This window comes from Saccostrea echinata, unplaced genomic scaffold (assembly GCF_033153115.1).
Source record: "Saccostrea echinata isolate AGI-Se365-2 ecotype Australia unplaced genomic scaffold, CSIRO_AGI_Sech_v1 ptg000029l, whole genome shotgun sequence".
Taxonomy (NCBI): Eukaryota; Metazoa; Mollusca; class Bivalvia; order Ostreida; family Ostreidae; genus Saccostrea; species Saccostrea echinata.
The window spans coordinates 28,224,811-28,230,790 of record NW_026889778.1 but is presented as its reverse complement, the minus strand read 5'-3'; the positions used below and the strand labels follow the sequence as shown (position 1 = coordinate 28,230,790).

Genomic DNA, 5,980 nt, shown 5'->3' with positions numbered 1-5,980 from the left:
TGAATGATAACGAATGGATTTGTTATAATTCTTCTTTTTTCATATAGCTAGGGATAGGGTATTCCAGGGGTAATTTTGTATGGATAGTGTGTAAATAGTGCATATTTCAGAAAATAATTTCTTCTAAACCCAAGAAGATGTATAAAATCTAAACACATAATTACAGTGAAAATAGAAAGTGTAAATTAAATTTACTCTAATATTTTTGTGCAAACAAAGGATTGAAAAGATACAGGGTGTTAAAAATCTGGAATTTGTGAAGATTCTTCGTATGAGTTATCTCCCTTAGGAAATTTATATAGGTGGCGGTAGTAAAAAAAATGGCGGCCTCCATGAAAAGCTGTACTCTGCAAAGTTATTTTGATGCATCATGTGGTGTTCATTGCAAATATCTGTGTGAATTGAGTAAAAATGATTGAAAGGAATTTACAAGAACAGATTGGACATGGAGCTCGTGTAAATTAAGAGGAAAAAAAATCCGTGAAACGAAAAAGTGTAGCTTGGGAATATTACTGTCATCGTGTTGATAAGGGTATCAGCAATTTTCCTTATTACTGACATCAGTATGGTCTATGTCGGAAGTTTAGCTTCTAAGTTAATCCACCAGAATCCAAGAGTAAGCCCTCAGAGAGGAGTTGCAGTCCGACTGTGTCAGCATACTCAACTTGGAGAGGGAAGATAATGTACCGGCGCCACCGGTACATTTGGACAGCTGTTTGAACAGCTTGATAGGTAGGATTTAATTTAAATTTACTTCTTATGTATGGTTATTGATATTTTATACAGTAAAGTATGTATTTGGAAAATTGTTGGGGATGGCCAGTTCCTACATATATCAATATCATGTCCATTTTGAAAAAAATGACATCTTACACATATATATGTTTGAATAATGTTACTGTGTCTTGGGACAGGCCCTGACCACAGTTAGAATGCCTTCCATATTCTCGCAATGTGGCAGAAAATGGTGGAAACACTCTGAAATGATTTTGGAGGAAATAAATGAAATTGCATTGAAAAATAAGCGTCAAGTTAATAATAACAAAGTTAACCTTTTTTTGTCACAGGGATACCTTTCACCCCCAAAAATTAATCCATATAATGTAAGAGTTCAACACTTTTTGTCAAGGTTTTTTTACACGATTCAAATTTACATGCCATGTTGACAGTCAGAAATCTCTGAATTATTCAGAGTAAATGCATTGACCAGAGTTAGTTATGACACGATAGCTCAGTGTTTTGTATTAGCCAACTATTCTGTATCTAAAATACAGCACAGTCTAAAAATAAATCTGATTCAATTTATCAAAAGCAAGTACAAATAGTACCGTAAATGCTGAGTTTTATCTTATTATAAAATTTGGAGAAATATATCCCTAGCAATGTAAAATATCAAAATTTCTCAATTTTTAAACAATTATTCCACACAGAATCTACACGTTATTTCGATCCAAACAAAAAGGAAAATTCGCAGTTATGGAAAGCATCCTATGTTTAATAAATTTCTGAAAACCTGTTTGCTTTCCCTGCTTTTTTGGGGTCCCCTCCAAAATAGTTAAGCCAATGGGTTCACGGGTGCAGCATACATTATGTGAACTTCGCACAGTCACCCCCCCCCCCCCCCCCCGCATTTTCCACTCTTCTCGTGCAAACTCATTCAAGTCCATTTTGAGCATTTTTTTTTAACATTTCATCTTAAATTCTTATCGCTGACGACTGCTGCACATCTCTTTCTCTTCATTTTTAAATTTAATGTCGCATTTCAATAAGAAAATAAAAATTTGTGACATCAAAGTTCATTGAAGAACTGTTTGTATCGCCTGCATGTGTATCTAGTTAAACTGAGATTTTAAGACCCCTGAAATAAATTAGGATCAGTCTCCATCTACGGCAAGGTTAAATTGTCCACCTTATCAATTAAGACAACGTCTCCCCCGTTTTCAAAACTAATCTGACTAAATCTTACATTGTCCATGGAAATATATATCTACTGCGGAGGCATACTCCCCATCAAGGCCTCATCTACAGAGAGAACAAACAAACACTGGCAGTAGTTTGAATGCTGCACAGCTATAAAGTGGGCGGTGCTTTTTCTTGATTGATCATGTCACAAATCATTTAGAGAACTCGACAGGTTCTGTATCGTAGATACAAATCTGGGGGCGGAGACTAGTGCTATGCACTCGTCCACCCCCAAATTTGTATCTACGATACAGAACCCGTCTCATTCTCTAAATAATACTTATTGCCCGGTTTGTTTTGCTACATAACATTGCTAATACACATTCTTTCATTAAACCGGGTCTGTAGGAGAATATCATCTTAACAATAGAACATTTTATCATCATATAAGTATGGAACATTGTCTGTGCTCTCATCATTAATCAATACATGTCCCATACAACAACCATTATTTAACGTGACCCAAATTTAAGGGATTCAGTGGGAAGGCCCGGGCCATTAGCTTAAAAAATTCTTTGTTTGCAGTTGCCAACCTATAATTTTTAGAGTGGATACGTAGGTTTTTTTTTTTTTTAAAAAATAAGTTATTTTTCAGACTTTTATTAGATAACAAATTATAGAGATATTCATACTTCAAGGCTTACTTAACATAAATAAGCTTCACTTGATAAAAACAAAAATAAAAAATAGAACATTTTCAATATCCTGAAAAACTGAAACTTAACAAAAAATAATACCGGTAATACAAAATGGCTGAAAAAAAAAGTTTGGGTCGGGTGCATTTTCAGTGCATGGGTAGGCAACTGCAAACAAATTAATTTTTATTTTAGGCCCCAGGTTTATGGTAATTCAAATTGAAAATGAACATGTAAATTTTACTAATTAAAAGAAGTATAATTTTTTATGCTTTATGTGATAGGTTTTGATTTTTTAGCTCACCGGAGCCAAAGGCTGCAGTAAGCTTTTCTGATCACACTTTGTCAATTGTCTGTTGTTGTTCCAGGTGTCATTGTCATCTTTGTTTAAAACTTTTCACATTTTCATCTTCTTCCAGAACTGCATGGCAAATTTCAACCATATTTGCCACAAAGCATCCTTGGATGAAGGAGATTCAGTGTTGTTCAAATGAAGAGCCTGGCCCTCTTTCAAGGGGAGATAATTAAAAATTAGTTAAAATTTAATGAATCTTTCAAAAATCTTCCTCTCAAGAACCACTGGAACAGAAAAGATGAAACTTATGTGAAAGCTTTATTACATAATGTAGTGGGGAGTTTGCTCGGATCATGACCCCAAGGGATATGAATTGGCCGCAATAAGCAATCAAAGTTACATATAGAAATATATATGTAAAAAACTTTATCAATCTTTTTCTCATGAAAAACTGGGCCAAAAGGGTTGAAACTTTTGTGAAAAGTAGCGGTAGCATGGGGCTTTAAAAATGTAGATACTAGGTAACAATCTTTAGAAATCTTCTTCTCAAGAACTAGACATACTGGTAGTATAGGGCCACAATGGGGGATCAAAGTTTCACACTAGATAGTGATAATTCTTCTTTTTAAGAACAGCAAAGCCATGATTAGTCGTACAGATACATGTATATATTGAAGAATCCTCAAGTAGTGTAGATTCAAATCTGTTGAAATCATGAACCCCTGGGATAGGGTAGGACCGCAATGGGGATCAAAGTTTTACATATGAATATATATTAGAAAAATCTGCTGATGAAGATATTGACTCAGGTGAGCATTGTGGCCAATGGGCCTCTTGTTTGCTCTACCCATGTCAACATGGCACTAGTCAGAAATGATAACTAAATAACAAAATCAAGTATGGACAGAAAAAAAAATCAACCAAGATATAAAAACCACCAAAAAGCTTGATTTATTTAATAAATATATAATTTTTCAGACAAGGCTGTTTATGCACATTTTTTAACATTACTGATGGTATAATTTGTAAAAGATATATCACTGAAAATTCTATTAGTCTTGTCAAGCTATTGCTGACTTACATTTTTACTGGCCCAACATTTTTAATCAGGCTAGTGTATTTGGAAAACAGTGTACTGTGCTTTGGAATCACCAGGTAAATTTAATTTAGGGTTGTTAAATAGGTATATTTAGTTGTCTTTATACCTAATCTCTCTCTCTCTCTCTGTATGTCATATTGCATATAAATCTAGATGAAAAATATTCCTTGTTGTTTTTCAGAATGATCAAGAACTTGTTTGACTGAAGAGATAGAATGAAAAGGGAAGACCCAAAAGTGTTTTATAACAGGTACTGTGAGAGTACCGGGTATTTCATTTTGTAGTTTTAATTTAATCAGTAGCAAGATTATAGAATTCATAACTGGTTACAGTTTAAATTGTAATATGGTTAAAACCTGAGACATAAATGATAGAAAATATGGTAAAGATATTTTACATATTTCATAAGTTACCGGTAGTAATTTGAATTATATACTTTTGAAATGAAACCCTATATCATTTTCACAGAATGCGCAAGATGGTTTGCATCATGGTTATGAAGGAAAAGCTGACAGTATTTTTGAGACAGCAAGAAAAACATCATTGCACACCACCAACTAATAAGACTCCAAAGGTGGGGGACCACATGCCATGCACATGCAACCATTTGAGATTTTACATGAAATTACTGCATTACATAAACTTGAGATTCCATGTAATTTATAAATTTAAAAAAACCCTTTAATACCTTTAAATCAATGTAGAACAATGAGTTTTAATTTGGTAAATGATAATTATATGTAACTATTATTTTAGGAATAACAAAGATTAGAGTTCAAAGAATGCTGGTACTTGGATAAAGATAATCAGGCATGGACTTTCATCTCCCATGGATCTTCAGCACCTTTAGGTTACAGTTTTATATTTCACTAGAAGAGACTCATAAATAAACAAAGGACAGTCAGTTACTACAAAAGAGAAGCATCGGAGATTACTGATATTTTGTTCAGCATTATTTCATCTTAAAAGATGTAAACTATTAAAATTTTGTTTACATCTATCAATTAATGATTTTGATACATGTACCAGTAATTAATAATTTTGATGTGGGATAAACTGGTAAAATTGAATGGAAAAGAAGCAGATGACTTGGTAATGATGTGTAAAAAACATCATTCATTTAATTAATACATGTAATTGCATGCAGTTAAAATTCGACCAAAATTCTTGTGGTGTATATTGAAAGGTGTAACCAAGAGGGAAACATAAAATGATTTTCATATTATCATTAAAATAAAAGTCAAGTTGTATATTATACAATTATTTCTGTTTTTGAGGTCATTACAATGGTTTGGCTTGCCTAAATGTATGCATTCACCGATCCTAAAGAAGGAAGTAAATATTGTCCCTCGATGGTTGTTGGATCAATATATTAACACCCCCCCCCCCCCTAAAATAAATAAATAAATGCAATTTCAATTTTTGTATAATACCCTATGTATCATACCCATAGGGTATGGTGTGTGCGAAACAAGCGTGACCTTTTGATTTGCATTGGCTGTTGGACTTTAAAAAGAACTTATAGGCTGAAAAAAACCCTCAAAAATGGGATATGATACTGTTTTTGTAAATATGGATTATCTCCCTTTTCAGCTTAAAATTAGAACATTTTACTGGTCATGAAAATATTTTGATTAAATGAAAAGTAAAATTGTGTTGTATTTCAAATTAGAAAATTGAGAAAAATTTTTTGAAATGTCAATTTATTCTTACATGCATACCTGGTATATATTCATGATATGTGTATAGGGCATAGTTATTGTACTGTGACAAAAAAAGGGAAATTGCCATTTTTTTTATGAAACTCATCAATCGTTTTGGGAAAATAATAATCATTTGCGCAAAAATGTTTTTATTATTTTATTTGCTATAGGGTATGGTGTCTATGAAATTAGCATGACCTTTTGGTTTGGCTGTTGGGTTTTTTAATTTTTTGATAGCTGAAAATCCTCAAAAAATTGATATTTTGCTGTTTTTGTCAATATGGAT

General features: G+C 32.8%; 1 long non-coding RNA gene across 1 annotated transcript; it reads left to right on the top strand.

Annotated features, from left to right (window-relative positions):
- Positions 1-317: 317 nt before the first annotated feature.
- LOC133194706 (uncharacterized) lies at positions 318-5,765 on the top strand. The gene is made up of 4 exons (XR_009722161.1): positions 318-732; positions 4,173-4,241; positions 4,460-4,565; positions 4,748-5,765. It is a non-coding gene; the product is annotated as an uncharacterized LOC133194706 (long non-coding RNA).
- The last annotated feature ends 215 nt before the right edge of the window (positions 5,766-5,980 follow it).